Source organism: Ambystoma mexicanum, chromosome 7p, assembly GCF_040938575.1.
Source record: "Ambystoma mexicanum isolate Mex_15411 chromosome 7p, UKY_AmexF1_1, whole genome shotgun sequence".
NCBI lineage: Eukaryota > Metazoa > Chordata > Amphibia > Caudata > Ambystomatidae > Ambystoma > Ambystoma mexicanum.
In genome coordinates this window covers 662238581-662256728 of record NC_090939.1, presented here as the reverse complement: position 1 = coordinate 662256728, position 18148 = coordinate 662238581, and the positions used below count along the sequence as shown (strand labels likewise).

Here is an 18148-nt window from a genome sequence, read left to right as displayed (position 1 = left end):
AAGAGACCAGAGGTTAAATAATTAACTGGAATGGAGAGCATTCAGTTAAAGACTACAGTCCAGAGGGCCAATCCCTCGAGAGAACCATTTTCTGCTGCACAGATAAACTTGGGCTCCCCAGAAATACAAAGTTTAATTGATGCACCAAACCGGGGCAAGAAAAACCTTACGCTTGTGGTAATAGGCCTGCGGCAATCATGGCGCAATGCACTTTGTTTCCACCATATGTGGGATTTATTAGTTTTACTCTGCAGGGCCACCCAGCTTTTCTTGAACTAGCCAACATGGCTCACTGTGCCATGAAGAATTGCGGAGAATGGCATTTAAACACTCCTTGCAGCAGTGCTTTAAAAATCGGAGAAACCAAAACCGTCACCTTAAAAAAATAATTAAAAAAAAGTTTTCAATAAGAGTCTATCCCCCACCGCGACATGATCTGGGGACCCCCGCGGGGGACGGTGGGTAGGGGGGGGGGGGGGTCGAAGGGTGGGAGGTGTAGGTCCCAGTTTGAAGACCACTGCAAGGCGTCATGGAGTAATGTATAGGCGGGTGTTTAGACAATAGTGTGGCATGGGAAACCCAAGTAGTTCGACGAAACTTTAAAAGACGTGGTGCTCATTTAAATTAAAGGTGCAGAATAAAAGATATGGGTGAAGTTTTCATACTTGGAATGAAAGGGAGTCAATCTATTTTTAAAAAGGTGTGGGAATATAATGAATGTGCAATCAAAAAAGAAAAGTTATAAAAATTGAAATCAAAATGGCTCAATGCGTGTTTCAATTCATTCCTCACTTTCGAGCACTTCATCCATGATTTTTACTAATTGTATTACATCATTCTAATAATTAGAATAAAGTTCCATATATTGCAAAAAAATAAAACCATGCATTCTATATGTTCTACTTTGTTTCCCAAAACTGAAGGAAATGATCCAATTCCAAAGCTCTCAAAGGTTTGATGAGATTCAAACATGGCTGATCAAGACCTATCCTACGCATCCTTTCAGATCAAAGACACACCTATACCAGTATTAGGCAAGGTCAAAACCCTCGGTATGATGCTTGAAGCATCCTTAGGGGCAGAGGCCCAAGCACAATACGTTAAGAAAAACTGCTTACCACCTCCGTCTAATAAAAGCCATCAGACCCTTCTTATCAGAGGAAAATTGCGCGACCATAGCTAGAGCCACCATCTTGTCGCGCCTCGACTATGGCAATGCCTTACTTCTGGGTGCCTCCAAACGGTGCCTACAAAGCTACCAAGTTGTACAGAACAACGCAGTAAGAACTGTGAAGTTTAAATCTAGAACAGAGCACATCAGCGACTCCAGAAGGGAGCTTCACTGGCTAAAAATTGAAGATAGGGTGCACTTCAAGACCCTAACTATTGTCCATAAATGCATTCACGGAAAAGCACCAACATACCTAAAAACGAGAATCAGACCATACGTTCCAAATAGAACACTGAGATCATCTCAACTCGGCAAAATTGCAATAGCCCCACATAAACTTAAAAGGGGCCTAGGCAGAGCCTTTCCGTCCCTCGCAGCCAATCTCTGGAACAACCTCCCGGACCACCTAAGAATAGAGCCTAATTACATCCGCTTCCGCAAATCGCTAAAAACCCACATCTTCAAATAAATTACCATACGTCCAAATTCCAGCTGGAGTAATCTCTGCATGTTTCTGTCCCGTCTCTGCTGTTTGTTCTTGTCCGTCTGTCTATCGTGTTCTTGTCTCTGCGCCCCGAGGCTCGCGAGATACCGGCGCAATACAAATATTAAATACATTTTTTTTTTAAAAAAAGACATCTACAGGGGTAGATCAATGTCACTCTGATTTTAGTTTACTTTTGCACACTAGGAAATCAAGGCGTGGAGCCCCAGTTTGAGGGGCGACTGCTGGGATGGAGCCTCAGCCCACTTAAAGCTCTGCTTTGTAGCAGTACAAAAATGCGGTCTGGCAAAATATTCCCCTTTTTATAACGGTTTCAGTGCACAACAAAGGGATCAGTTTGCGCTTTAAAAAATAGCTACTGTTGTCAAGGGTAGACCGGAAATAGAAATAACGTCTGGTTAGAACAAACCTTGGCAGCCCCAATACAATATCAAGAATGCCATGCCTCCAAAAAGATCAATAGGCCAGTCACTCAGTCTGTTAAAGGGGAGGTAGGCCATCAATGACTGGCAATCCCCATACAAGAGTTTTGACTGCATTTGCAAATCAGAGCTTAGAAGTAAAACCAAGCCGTTGGGCGACTTAGTGCCTTTCCTACTTTGAAAACATTGCCACAAAATGCAGGAGCTGGACCCTACCTGCTATGGAAAACAAATAACCCACGCACTGCCCCGTCCAAAATCTGTCAGAGTTAAGACCCAAACAGACTTACTTAGCAATAGTGCCTTGGCAAATACTTCTTATAAGAGGCAGCCAAAATGGCAAAGAGCGCACTTCATAATGAGCACATTACATTCAGTCTCATCGTAAACAGTTTCCCACGATCTCCTGTCATCCACTTTAAGAGCGTCCTGTTTAAATGCGCTGCTAAGGACCCACCATCCTATTACGCGTCAGCATTTGATGAGAAGAAATGAACAGGCACATCCGTTTGAAGCAAACCCACTCCCACAGTTCTCGTCAACTACCCAATATAAACCTTTCATGACAAGTCAGTCACAAAAGTTCCCCCACCGCTGCGCCATCACCTTTAAGCACTCTAGTTAATTTCCATGAGGTCTGCTGTTTATAAGGTTTCTTTGAGGATCTGCACAGCATGCAGAACTGCATGAAACAAGGACGACAAGCAGGCAAACTGATCCTGAGAAAATCCTTTTATCTCAATGTGACAGATCTGCAAAAATTAGGACACCAGATATGGGTTGTGTCAAGGCGATGTAGGGGACGATGTACGGATCATGTGTTTTAGGGGCATAGGGAGGCATGGTATAGGTATTTTGATGGCTCAGTTTCGATCGTTTCATGTGTAATTGAGCACCGGAGTTTGGGATTGTGTTGAAATGCCACCTGTGAGGCTGTAATAGCCTGAGTTTTATGGATTTCTTTTTTAACAAAATGATGCACGTAAATCGGTTTTCTGGAAGTTATATCTGCTAAATTAGCTCCCACTGAGATTTTTCAATGCCAAAAAGCTCAATACATATATGCACTTTGCTGGGAGCATCCAATCTAAAATTTACCACAGGTTTGGTTTTGACATGGTGGGTATTAAGATAACAAACGTATACAGAAACAAGCGTTTGGATTTTGATGTCAGCTTGGGATAAGTGACTCCTTCATGAAGGGGCAAGGTGCATCTTAGCTGTCTGGTGTGGGTGTACCCATAAGAACCATATGGGACCCAGCCCAGGAAGCCTTCTTGGATTCCCTCTCCCCACCCAGAGGAGAGTCAACACCTACTAGGTAACAAGAACCCTTTCCCAGGAACTATAGGGCTGATTACTGAAGTCCATTTGGAGGACAAAGAAAGGGGGTGGATGTAGAGTACAACAGAGGAAAGGTTCAGACCACAGAGGGGCATCTTGTATTCGCTAGGGGTCCTCATATTTCCTGCCCCCCTCCCTGCAGACAAGGCACTGTGGTTATGACATCAATTGGCTATTACGGCAGCCAGGATTAGACCCCCAACAGGAATGCTGTGGACCAATCTGCTGTAGCATTTCCCCTATAAAAATGGTGGGGGGGGGGGGGGTTCTCCCCTTAGTTGATGCATCGTCGACTAGAACACAAGAAGAATCCACTTGCTACTATTTTGGTGATGTAGTCCAAACTCCTCTGTCCGATGAAGACAGAAGGCTCAAAGGAAAAGAACATTTCTTCTCCCTACCCATCCCAAGGGCACACTTCGGGTGAAACGTCTGTTTTGACATGGCCTACTGGTACCCAGGGTCCCACCACTTGCATCACCCTGGCTGGAAAGGGCACAAGAAAATACTCGCCTTGAACCCTGCAACCCCACACCCTGATCAGAAGGGTTCCCAGCCACTGCAAAGTCCAGGAAGAAGCCCAAAGCCAATTTTCCTCCTTGAGGCACTTTGAGTCAGGTCGACCATGGTTAACTCACTTCAGAAATTCCTGTAGCAGCTTGGAGTTGCCTTTGACACTCCAAATATTTCAAACTGCTTACCTGCTCTTGTGCCTCCCAAACACAGATCGCATACGTTGAAGTAGATTACCTCAAACTGATTGCAGATCTCTCTCATAGAAGCAGCCAACTCAATCTAATAGAAGAATCATCTTGCTGCAGACTCGAGGCGCTGGAAGACAACTCAACCCACCTCAACTCAATTCACTGGAAGCCTGTGCCTCAAACAGTCTAGACATTGACTCTCTTCAAAAAGCACGATCCAAATGCTGCCTCATCACCAGCTTCACTGCAGTAAAACACCTAGAAGACCGTTTTAACACAGAATCGTACCAAAATGTCGCCCTCAAAATAACTGCTGAAAATGCAGACTTTTTGCCCCCCCCCTTTACACCACATATATTTGTGGGGTGGTATAGAAAATAATATTAATGTGGGGGAGGGGCTGCGTCTCCCCCCCGCCTATATATGTGGTGTAAAGGTTTTTTTTTAAAAAAAATAAAAATCTGCATTTTCAGGCATCGCAATAATCACATAGATCTGTTTAACACTATTGAGCCACAAAGGCAAGAAACTAAAAAAAGGTATTCGAAGAAACCTGTCTCTGATCCATCTTAAAAAGGATCTTAGTGACTCAAGTCCCCTCTTTGCCTATTGAACGACAGCCATAAAACATTCACATTTTGCTGCTTAGATCTTTGCCTCAGCACTCAATCTACGAACCCAGAGTGCCTTTTTATTTTAAAGCCCGTTTCCTCCATGCTTTACCTTACAAGAGTCGGGTAGTAGTGATTTTAGGAGTTGTGTGCGTTTGTGCTAGTTTAAGATCTTTTTCATGGAACCTTGGTTAGATCAGCTTTTATTTTGATACCATCATACTATTGTTTGTGTTGCATCTGTTCCAGCTCACCCCCTTACTGGAGTAAAGCCTGCCCTCAGCCGACTTTAGAAAAAGTGGTAAACGAGGTATACCAGTCAGGCTCTGCCCGTTTCACCTTTAGGATTGGAACCACTGCTGGTTTAGTGGCATTGTGGGGAAAAGTAGGTACTTTAGCCACTATTCAATGTACTCTTGCAGAGCAGTAGCCAGTTCATCACAGGGATTCTCCACTTAACCTACTCCGGTCTAACAGTGAATTCTCTGGCTCCCCTACCTGTATAAAGCAGCGAGGACCAGGGTTATGTGATGGAAGACTCCGTAGATGGGTAGCATTTGAAGCAGCAAGGAACAGAGCGACCAACCCATTTTGGACTGGACTCAAACAAAATATCAGTAGGCACACATTACAGAAGGGGAAAGCCAGAGATCTGGCAACTACCAAACCTTTCTCAAGCGAAGGATGGTTATGAATTGGCTTCCAGCAAGAAAATAGACTATTCATGGTGAAGGAGAGACATGGGTGAAGAGAGGGATGGACTAGGTTGCAAAGCTATGGTAAGAAAAGACAAAGGAAAAGGCAAGACTTGACATGCTGTAAGGATATATAAAATTGATCATCATGCCTGGGGGGCAGAGGGAGTGACTTGAGCCTTGCAACTTGAAATTGAAGGAAAAAAGGAGAAGGCAATTTTGGTACTGGAAAACTGTGGCAAAGTGTAAAGGCAAAAACGCCAATAGTTCAAAGGACAATCGGACACTGGGGCCAAAACAAACCAAAGAGAACACTGCAAAATGTATACATTCAAGAGGTAAGAGCAAGAAGTGTCAGAAAAATAAGGAAATGCAGGAGTTTACCATAGTCACAAACATGATCTAGCCAACACTGGCTTTTTTGAATGAAATCTATAAAAGCGTTCATCAATTCAGCCACAGTGGTTGAGGACAGGGCGGGTTTCACAGTCGGCAAGAATAATGAATCTGAGAGGCTTTGCAAATCACAGGTCAAGCTCCTTTGCCAGTAGCTCAGGTGGCTCCTACAGATTCAATATGGAGGCAAGAGAGGAGTGAAAAACAATATCAAAGCCTGCTCCTGAAAGTAGTAACCGTCACAGATTATTGCAGTACCTCTTGATTATGTATGTGTGCATGAGATTTACATAGTAAAAAGGAAACGCAGAAACCCTTAGCAGCCCAGAGACACTGGAGAGCAACAATGGCGTAGAAGGTGCAATACCCTTCTTGTGCCCATCTTACTCTGCTCTCCCAGATCCCTTAACGTCTGTGTCGGTCTCCCCATCTTTCTGCCCATCCATCTATCTCCTCTCCCCTGTCTCCCTTCCTTCGTCGGTCCATCCCTCACTCTGTATGGTCCCACTCACCACCAGCGATGCATCACTGGGAGGCCGGGAACGTGCATGGTGTTCATGGGACGTGGAGGGTTGGAGCCCAGCAAGTATAACGTTAGGAGTGGTAGCATTATCCAAGGTATGCAGGCAAAGCAGAGGACTTGCAAAGTGACTACTGCTCAGTGCTCGTATGTCATATCATTGTAAACTCATACAAATACAGGTAAAAGGTGTATGTGTCATGTGTCTGCGTCTCACCTCCCTCCTGTGTACAATATTAGCCCTCTCTGGAGATCCCACGGTGCCCTCCCAACCTCCACGTTTCTTAAATGTGTCCTGCTTCTACTCTGATGCAGGTATGAGTCAGGTAGCACAGAGCTCAAATATGACCCCTCACACCCAGGGCAGAGCCTAGAAAGCAGGGGGAGAATTGGGCCAGAACAAGATGGAGCTACACTCCAGCAAAATGGGTCTTGGCGTAACGCCGTTCCATGAAAGTCAGGGGCTCCAATCCCCCTGGACCTCAGCCACATTTTACTAGCATACTTCCAGTCTGCATGGTGGTCCTTCTGTCAGATTTTAGAAGAATATCTGAAGACAGCACTACAAGAGGGGACTAAGTGATTAAGGTATCAGTAGAAAAAACCGAATCAAAAGATTGAGGTAGAAGTTACTTAGTGGAGGTCGGCCACCAGGGGGTGCAGGGATGTTGAAACTCCTCTGCATCGCTCATGACGAACCAGGTCTTTGTAGTTCGAGCCTCCACTATAACCCTCCCTCCCCCCCAAGATAGAGATTCCACCGAAGTTGGTGTGGATTGGTGAAGGGAGGCCAGACTTGCGTCCATGTGACGGGCCTCTGTTGTAGCTAACAGTGCAGATCCCCAGCACAGCTCCACCCGACTTCCCAGTGTCGGCGGGAGGAAGGATTGGGCTGAGCGGACCACGGAGACACCAAGGAGACCCACCCCCCCCCCCCCGCTCAGAGCCAAACACAAGCAAAGACAGCCAGTGAAGGGCCTGGAGCTAGCCCCAAAAGGTGGGGGGGGGTAAGGAGACCGCAGGGCCCCAGAATGTGGGCTCAAACTAGGTAAGCAACTCACACACAACCAGCAGCGACATCAGCAGACAGCACGTGACCTACCCAGAGGGGTGAAGCAGCCACAGTTGCAGCGAACGGAGCAGCCACCCGGTGCGGCCCGGCAGAGAATCAGGCGGGAACCAATGCTGATGGAATAATTGCGCTGGCTGGGACCAAGTGGTACAGAACTATACCGCCCCTCCCCAATACCTCCAAGCTCATAGCAGGAGGCGACTCCCTGGGTGTGATACGGTGCACTCCACCCACAGGAGTAACCCAGGAACCAGGGCCAACATGCGAGAACCCTGCGGAAACGGCTGCTCCGGAGCGGGGTGCCACAGGCAAAGCTCTACGCCTCCAGTACCATTCCTCTAGCCCTGGCGAGACATACGCCCGGCCAGCCTCATGTCTCCCTGGTGGAGTTCAATGATTGAAGCTCACAGTGGGCCTACTGATTGACTGTGGGCAGTGGTGCCCAATTGGGGAAGTAGAGGGGAGCCGGCAATGTTCGCTTGTGGCCCACTCGGTGTGGCTCTGTGGGGTGCATATTCCCCCATCCCACATCAGTAGTTTCAGCCAATACCATACAGTGGGCAGGACAGGGGGAATCAGGAATAGCGGCCCCTTGGAAGAGGCAGAAGGTATCACAGGGACAATTCACAGGGCCAGGAGATTTCCACCCCCCCCCCCCCACCCGCAGAAAATACTGGAGGGGTTGATCCTTGCGAGGGTGTGGAGGGCAAGCAGACGGGAGAACAAGGTGCCCCCCCCCCGTCCTCCCTATGATCCGATAGGAGTGCATGGAGATTAAATTAATTTTGTGGCCTGTGTCACTTTAAGGATTATCCCCACATTGTGAAGTGTGCACGGACCCCATGTGACGCTGTCCTTTGGGCCCGTGGTTGAGGATTTGGAAACAAACCTTGCAACAGTTCCAATACAATGCCCACCTCCATCAGACACAATGTCCACGAAGAGGGATATAGCAGCATTAAATCGAGGAAATCAGGTGCATCAGGACGGATCAGCTGGACAAGTTTGATTGGCGGGTGGACAGTGTGGAAGATAGAATTCAGGGGCTGGAATCCAACCAATCGTCTGTAGACATTTTGGAAGCACAGTATGATAAAAACGGCTTTCTGAGATGGAGAGACGTGACGAAGACACAGCCCTCAAGTTGGATGACATCGAAAATAGAGCATGAAGGAACAACATCAGGTTCTTTGGGTTTCCCCCGAGAACGAAGGGGAGACTGAGAGTGATATAGTTTGAGCGGTAAAGGATGTGATCAAACGGTTTGGCTCTGTGAGCTTTATCAAATCGTAGGTTCCTCGATGTCCTACTCCCCAGAGGGTTTCGAAGGTGATCACCTTCGATATTGGTCCGGTTCCATCATTAGGCAGAAAAAGAAAGAATTCTTGACAAGTCACAGAAAGCAGATTCCGTCTCCTACAATGGGGCCTTGATCACAATTTACCAAGATCTCTCCACGCTCACAAGACGCTGAATGTGCTCCCACTTGCCATGTTGGCCAAGAGAGAACGGGGCGAGATACGGCTGCGGTTTCCAGTTTTCCCTGGCCTTCAGATATGGAGGCCATAGCTTTAAACTGGTGACAGAAGATATCTGAAGGGCAAAAGAGGAACTATTGGGCAGCAACGGACAGGTCCTGGTCCTGACTCCGACGTGAACGCGAGAGAGGAGCAGAAGAACTGGAGACATTTTCCATGTTTCAGGAAATTCAAGAGCCTAAACACCCCCGGTGGGCGGAGCATGATCCTGTCCCACAGAAGGGAGTTTAGTGCCCTTGGCTACATGGGATTTGGTTTAGGTCCAGGGGCTTTTGGAAATGGATGGTGAGGCGGGGGAAAGTCATGCGGGAGGAGAATGTTTTGGAGTCTTTGGAGAGGGGACATAAGACCTTGAAGGATAGTGGTGTGCCTGGGGGGTGAGCAGAGGGCATGACGAAATATACCTTGGTTGGGGGGTGGGGGGGGGGGAGGGAGGTGGGGAAAAAGTGTAGGAAGGGGCGGGGGTTCTCGGCTGGACGTGGGGCGGGAGGGGGACAGGATTGGGGTGTGGTTGGATATTGGGATTGGAGACGGAGGGTCGCAGTGAGTGGTATGATGGAGTCAGTTGTGTGTTAGGGGGTGTTGGGGTTCGTCGTTTTGGTGGTTTCATACATTTGGCAAGGTTCATGCGTTGGCACTCTGGAGGAAGTTGACAGATTTTGGGCCGAGTGCATAAGTTCTAGTGCGTACATGAAGATGTCTTCCAAGTCCCAATGGCTAGTTCATTACCAGCCCTGGTAGTAGACTCCCTGAACCATAGAGGTGTTAACTCTCCAACAAAAAGGTTGCTCCTGGCCCGAGAATTCTCCCATGCTAAGCTCGACATGCTCTTCCTTCAGGAAACGCATTGGGTGAGGGGAAAAGAAACAAGCCTTTGTGGGAGAGAATTTGGGGAAGTCTACCAGGCTTCATTCATATCAAAAAAGAGAGGGGTGGCGATCATAATGTCCAATTGTCTGGGGTTTGAGGTGGACGCAACCCTTAGGAATCCGAAGGGCTACTATTTGTCAGAGGTTGTAGTCAGGGGAACCTGTTGAACCCTGTGGTAGTGTACTGCCCGAAAGAAGGTCAGATATCATTTTGGGAGAGGGTGAGAGACAAGCTTCAACTCTTCGTGGGGGGCTCCCTTATAGTAGGGGGAGACTTCAATATGGTCCTGGACCCTTCTAAAGACAGGAGAAGGGTGGGCGCACAGAGGGTGCCCCAGGTGGACGAGGCCACGTCAAGGAATTTCGCAAGATTAACCAGGACCTGGGCTTGGTGGACTCCGACTCCCCTGGTTTCAGGAGACCCCTCCCCCATTTACATTTTACACATAAGCCCAAGAATCCTTCTCGAGGATTGGCTATACGCTGATAGAGAGCTGTTTGGACATGTGGGGGATTCCCGTGTGGACCAGGTACCGTGGAGAGATCATGACCTACTGCGCATAACAAGAGGGTTGGGGTTACCGCGTAAAGGGAGGTGGAAATGTAACAACATTCTTTTGAAAGATAAGGAGATTGCCTGCTCGTTGAGAAGAGAATATTTCAAATTGAACAACTGAGCTGGGACCGCACACCGTATGGGATGCATTCAAAGCCACAATAGCCTAGCCACAAAGGTTTTATCTCCCTAGACCAGACAAGGCCACTCAGGAGTGGTAACTAAAAGCTTTCTACATTTTAATACCTACGCCTGAAGGGGATACTTAGCAACTAGAAATGGGGTGGCAATCTGAAGCGCCCAACCACGCCATTTGAGAAGGTACTTAACGGCTCAGAGAAGAGAAGGGCATCCTGTCCAGAATGTATACGGTCCTGATAGTAACTGATAAAGATAAACAGACTTTAAAATACTGGAACAAGTTAGAGGGTGAGAAAATTACAGATGAGGTCTGGGGGAAGGTTTACAAAATTATGTTCACAGAAACTGCAGCATAACTTTAAAGGGTTGCAAGGGTGGCAGAGACCCATTGAAAATCTCCTGCATATTCGCTGGGTCTTCCCTGCTTGGCCCGTGGGGGCGGGGGGTGTGGCCTAGTAGGATGTTGAGCACATGCGGTGGCATTGCCCGCAAGTTCAATTGTACTGGAGGGATCCTCTCGCTGGATCCACTCCAAATGCTACTACCCCCTACACCACCATCCCCCACTGCGGGATTCAGACATCTGTAGATTACCGAGAACGTGGGGAGCGATGTTCAGGGCAGGAAGGGTGGCGCTGGCACAGAAATGGACGAGCTCAGCACTACCTGACAAGGATGATTGGTTACTGAAACCAAGAGATATGTATTTAATGGGCAAGTTGACGGCAATGGTTGGTAAATTATCAGATGGGCTCATTTAGGGAGGAATGGGATCCAGTGATCTGAAGCTGGGGATTGGACGTGCACTAGAGGGCTTGGTGTAGTCCAGCAATATCGGTTGACGCATGGTTGGAGGGGGGCGGGGGGGAATGAGGAGAACTAGAGACATGTAAGGGGAGAAAGGCAGTCGAGAGCAGTAAGCCCATGGTACATGCGAGGACATAATTGGTCAGATGGAATGCCACTCTGTGGCCAAATGAACTCAAGCTGATGCGGAGGTTGATTATAATCACTGTATTCAGTGCTCAAGCCGAGCCAATTGGCCATTAGGTTGTTACTGCATGGAATCACCCATTATTGTTGGGGAGGGTGGGGGTAGAGGGTGTTGAATTTGAAGACCCAGAAATGCTTTGTGGCAACCTGTAAAATGGGTACCTTCAATAAAAATGTTTACTTTTTTTTATAAAAGTGTTTTCTGGCCACATTTTTTCAAAATCTTTGCACATTATTGGAAAATAGATGGGGGTGGGGTAAAGGTATAACATAAGTATTGGGAGGTGCGTTGGGTCTCCACACAATTTTTATTTTTTGATATTTTTTTTTTAAGTACAAAATGTCAAAAGAAAGGTTTGAAATTCGGCCAAAACTCCTCAGTCTTTTCTACTTCTCATTTTTTTTTTGTCCCTGAATGCTTTCACGGAAATCCAGGAATTCATCCACAAGATCCGTGCGAAACACCAACCCAAACCTCCCACAAGTAACCAAGTGCTGTCCAAATGAGTATACAAGTCTTGTGGTTTACAGACATTTTTCTGTTAGGGGGAGTATGTCAAAGAAGAGCGCACAATTACCACTATTTGCTCAGAAGGCCTTCATGCTTTAATCACCATCTCCGATATACAATTCGGTGCTCATTCTTATGAGCCCAAAATTCTCTTTGCTTTTATGCAAACTAACAGGACCCAGCCCTTGCGGCAGACCCCAGACCCCCAAGCCAACCACCACCACCCCGCCTACACAAGAAGGGGTTGCGTGGGGGTGGGGGGGGGGGTTGGCGCACAAGCGCATTTGTCCATTTCCAGTACTGCCAGAAAATACATATTGTATGAAGTCCATGCTGGTGTGGAGTTGAAAGGTGAAGCGCGCAAGGATGAAATTGGGACCCTGCATGTACAGAAGCCCCTCCCATTAAGTTTACAAGGGGAGGACTACCTTTTTGAGACCCTGCCATTTCGAAACAAAGCCTCATGCTATTCTAAAGGAACTTAATAAACCAAGAACTTGAAAGCGTATATGGTCAGGTGGTGCAGCAGTTTATCGTTTGATAGTCCCTTCCACAGTTCCACTACTAGGATGGGAACACTTGCCTCCAGTGCCCTTCTTGCTTCCCCCCCAACCCCCCTCCATTAGTTGGGGTTGCATTTCGCCGTTAGCCTCTCCTTGAAGACTTCCCTTGCGTAGAAAGGCACAGCAATCAACAGGGAGCCAAAGGAGGCTTAAGCTGGAGAAAAACTCGAGGAAGGTCTAGCAGAAATTTGAGGACCATATTTTGAAGCTTCCAATGGTGCCGGGTATAGTAGGCCTGGGAGAGCGAGGCTGGTATAATAGATTGCTGGCGTAATCCTACATGGATATGGCACCAGAATAATAATAATAATAATGGGTTGCTGCTTTCTTTCATGGAACTGCAATAATGAACAGTGACGTTTGAGGAGTGAGGCTTATTTCACACTGATGGTTAACCAGGGAGCAGTAATGCTGGTTGGCAAAACCAATTTGTTAAAACTTACTTTTGCATTTCTCGTCTGCAGAGCACAGTAAAAACAGCAGCAGCGTGTAGAACGATACACCGCCACAGGTCTGCAACTTGATGCTCTAGTGAATTTAGACTGCAATTTCTCCATGGGTGCTAATAAGCAGAGTAAATGGTGACGTTTATTTGAATCACAGTCCTTCGCCCAAAACATCTGGAGTTTTGCACAAGGTTAAGCAGAAACGCAGAAAGCAGCAGTACCTCGGGTGAAAGCCTGTGAAAGAACAACATCTCAGCAGTGCAATAAAAACACAATTACAGTTCAGAAGGGAAGTGTGTTCGGCAAACTTCTCTGCCCAAATCTCTTGCTGCTGCTTGGACCACTCTCATCCCCAAGCTGGGGAAAGTTGGATAAAATGCAGTGCATTTGCTCAGCATGAGGAAGAAGGCTCCAAACTACCATTTAGCAATGAATAGCATGGTAAAAGCAAGACACATACCTGCGACTTTGAAGCTCGGGATTAGGAAGGCAACCACCTACATTTCAGGAAGAAGTCGCAAGACAAAGTTGTAGGGATCTTGTTCTTCAGAAATGGACCCTGTACCCAGGAAAGCAGTACCAAAATATTGGTGCAAGTGAACTCAACCTATGGATAGGTAGTGAACATATCTTAAAGCTAAATATGCACGTTTCAATCAACTGCCCTTGCCTAATCGAAGAAAATGCATAGGAGAAATGCACATTTTCCTTTCAGAAAATCAATTAACACCCAAAAAAATAACCAGAGGGAGGAGAGACTTTTAGAATGTTGCTGGCAGAGTATAAAAAAGGTGCACACCTTTTCTACCCAATAACCCTAATTGAATCCCAATAGGAGACATTTTACACGCGCTTTGAGTACACTTCTCATGCAGTCTTATGGCCAGGTATTTTGCCTAAGAACCGGACCGCAAGTTTGAATCTCTGCTCAAAGGCCAAACCCACTAAAACATTACTCCAATGAAAAGCACGTTTTGGGGCTGCCTCAAAAGTGCCACGGGTGACTTCTTCCCACTTTATTTCAGAATGCGGATGACCAAGTCCAGCCGTCTGCATCCTCTACTTGGCTTGTGCCTTGCCTGTACCACAAAAGGCACGGCGGCTTTAAGAGGCTGTAAACTGTTGCAACCTCTGCAGTAGGGGAGGGTGTAATGGACGAAATTTGCTCTGCTGTGAAATTGGAGAATTCTGTCAAAAATTGTCAATTTTGCCTTTGGACTGAAATTGTCGTTTTGATATTTTCCTGCCCAAAGTTCGCCCCAAAATTATTATTTTTTGCATAGTACGGGGCGACAAAAGGTTTCCACGAAACAGCATTTGTGGCCAAAAAAATGTCATCCGCCTCCAAATTGGAGAAACACACATTACCACTAGTGTAACGAAATTGGAGCTAAATTTCACCCTTTCATTTTGTCTGCTATAACTTTTAATCAGCTGCGACAACAAAATACAGTTCGAGCAAACAGTAGGCTCTAGCCACAAAATCGCTGTCTATTTAACACCCTTGACGACAAAAGGCACTGAAACCCTAATAAAAAGGTGGAATTGAAGCTGTGCCACTTGGCATCAAAGGGCATGTCCAGAGATCAGTTTGCTGTGACGATGGTCCTCACTGCCTAGAAAACGAAGGGAATCATTCTGAACCACCACCTACTGCCGACTGCCATGAACCTACAGACACAAAGGACTCCAACTCGACCTCTCAGCCCACGTATTTAAAAGGACAAACTGGTCAGCAGAGAAGGCTTCCAAATTAGCAGGATTAACCAATCAGCACCGATTTTAGCATTCCGACTAAGTTAATCTTGCATTTACTGCAATTATTTTAAGGTTACATTTCTTAAGTAAAAATGTGTTACGTCTTGAGCTTTCACATTCCTGCCGTCTGTGCCACCAACTGCCTTTTAAAACTTTACATGGGTAAGCTCTCTAGACGAGTGCTACAGTTTTGTACCAACGACTGCGCTGACAGATTCCTTGTCATGTGGTCATGTTAATTATAGGGGATGTTTTGATCCAGAAGAGAAATTATACTGTCACGCTCTGAAGAACCTTCAAAGTCTCAAACAGAGGCCAACATAGAATGAAGAAAGCGAACTCCTCTAACGTTAACAGGAAAGCTAAAACTGGCTGAACAAATTACAATAGCCCACTTGCCTGCAGACGCTCCCCCGCCTGTCGCACTCCCAAATTCAATTTTGGTTACCTTTATCCAGTGGCTTATGTACCCTTGGCCACGTGCCCCGACAGCCCACAATACACCATCACACATCTCCCACCTCATTTAAAGATATAACCACACTGCAACCAGTCCTCCTTCCAGCCAAGATGGCACTCAAACGTCAATAGGAACCTCCAAAATAGAACCTAGGGAAACGTTCAAACACAAAAATAATCCCAATTCTAAACGAGGTCATTGGAGTACATTCTTCCCAGTGCAATTTCACCTTTGGTTGTGCTACAGAGTCCCCGTGCTCACTTCCAGCAAGCCACTAAGACCGCCCTGAGAATGCGTCCTCGTGACAACAGGAGACAAGGTGGGGTGTGCACCTGGGGACCCAGGAGCTTGAAGAAACCGGCGTGGAAACAGAGGGTACAGAGGCCAAATGTGAGTTGGCAGGGAGATTCCTTGGCACAGGAGTAAAGAGCCTGAACGGAGCAGTAGACGGGGACAGTTCATCTGATGAACACTGCGATTACATAAAAATGTGTGAAGAGGAAGGGGACCAGGCACCGTGAAGAGCCAAAAGTTTAACAGATTGAATAAGGCTACGAGTTACAGATAGAAACACCCGCCTAAATCCGGTGCCTGAATGAGGGGGAAAAAAAGCCAATGTGTCATGTAAATAAAGACGCAGCGTTCTTCCCCCACAAAACCTACATAAAAGCTTCAACGAAGTTCAATCATTAAAAGGAATGAAAACAAAATAAAAAACCACCTGCCAAAAACCAAGCAGGACTGTTGGGTCACTCCACATAACACATTCAAATATTTGACATGCCATCAGAACAACTGTATGCAAAACATGTTGCGTCAATGGATCTTATAAAGTGGCCGGTTATCTTTTTTCTGTTTTTTTTTTTTTAAACAGAAGAAAGATGGGCGCAATCGCGCAGAGAGCAATACTGCACTCTGAGGCAGTAGTGGCCCCTGCGGTGCAGCGTCTGCGCATGCCATTTTGCAGGTACTGTTGGCTATAGAAATGGACCCGCAGAAGCGGAGGCAACAGTAGCGGTTGCAGCCATGTGCTTGCCATGGGCACAAGCAACCAAGGCGAGGACTTTATATTGCCCATATCTGGTCATTCACCGCAACAGAAAAGCGATTGGCCAGAGGAAGAGAAGTCACTTGTCCTAGTATCTGCAAATAAAAAATAAAGAAGTGGTTATTCCGCTGCATGGGCTAGATGGGATTCCTGGTGTCTCGAAGGACTCGTGAATCCCAAATCCTCCCCTCCAGAAGTAGTAGTATTTGCAATTTATTTTATTCATGGAAGGGAAGGCCTACAGAACAATTGATGCCTTCTGGTCAGCTTATTCAGTGGGACATTTTCTAGTGAAAGGAGAAACGGTGGGTAGAGATTTTCTGGATTTTCTGGTTCAAAGGATCAAAGCTCCTCCTAAGGTCAAGTGCTCATTTTTTTGTGATGTGAACTTTTTGTTTTATTGGTTTCATTCATAGGCTGATAATTGCCTCTTTTCAACAATAAGTGTGCTAAACTGACCATGTTGCAGTATGATTTCTATTAAACGAGTAGTGTCTGCTGTTCGAGCCTTAGACGTGAATAAAATCTACGTTTCATATCCATATTTTAAAAAGGAGACTCAAAGCTTTATGTAGATTATTGTATGGAATATTATAAACCGAAAACATTTGGCTAGAACGCCTATAACTTCTCAGCTGTTTTTACCTCATATCAAACCCCGGTCTCATGGGTTAAATGGGTAAGGCATGAAGCGGGAACTGAACCTTCACTCTTTAGAATCGCTCTACTGGGGGAGCTATGGCTTTTAAAAAAATGTTTTTAAATGGTCAGTTTTGGTAGGTAAATTGTAACATTCTCAAAGCGGACTGGTCCAGGCAATCCATGTTCAGAGAATTTTACCTTAAAAAAATAAATAGAACATTTAGCTTTGAATGGTTTGCAAGTGCTTTCAACTTGCATATTAAGAAGCCTCCCGTCTTCCAGGAGAATGGCTAATACCCTCTCACCAACGAGAGCCGGGGTTAGGTTCTACTCTAAACAGAGGCAAATATTAGCCCGCCCACCCCATGCTTCAGTTTCTCAATTTTTTGCAGTTTCGGTTTGAAGATTCGAGATCCAGTAAATTATCAGTTGCAAGAGTCCATGTTCTGTTCTATGACAGACTGGGCTGGATTTTTCTGTGGCTTTACAATAATGGAATGCAGTTCAACACGCCAGGCTGCTTTCCTAACATATTTCTGTTTGTGCACCCCCCACCCCAGTCCACAGTGGAGGCTGGGGGACCAAGGGATGTCAGGTAAATCGCATAGTGCTCAGTGCACAAAGGGGCCTGAACAATAGTGAGAATTCAATCCAAGTTCGAGAGATTCAAGTCATCCTGCAGTTTAGCGCGCGCGCCCACATCCTGGTAAGCAAAGGGCCAGGTAACGACAAGTACACAACAAACAGTAACTGCGGCACGGCAAACTGCTTTATAAAAAAAAAAAATTACTGGAAGAGGCAGTTTACTTCTTCACTACATTTCTCTTCACAAAAATGGGTCTTTCCCCAAATAAATTTCACAGGACAAATCCACATTCGTCTGGTGCAAAATTAATCGTGAACACCCCAAAAAGAGGAGCACACCATTTGAAACAAAAAATCTGGCGAAATCCTAATGCTATATGTTTCAAGAACAGACCTACACGTGTTCTTGTGGGCGAGTGTATTGCCCTTAATCTGGACATATATTAGCTGATTTGAAGCAGGCCGAACAAAGTCCCTTAATCAGAAGTCAAAGTGGGCGGGAACTAAATGACATTCCCTTACTGTCATCGCTTTCTTGTTTATGCAACAGGGAACACTGTTCTAGGACATCAGCGTAAGCCACCTTTTTATTTTTTTT

General features: G+C 46.2%; 1 protein-coding gene across 4 annotated transcripts in view; it reads right to left on the bottom strand.

Annotated features, from left to right (window-relative positions):
- MAP4K4 (mitogen-activated protein kinase kinase kinase kinase 4) overlaps positions 1–18148 on the bottom strand; it is a 917846-nt gene that overhangs the window by 814692 nt on the left and 85006 nt on the right. The window lies entirely within an intron of this gene.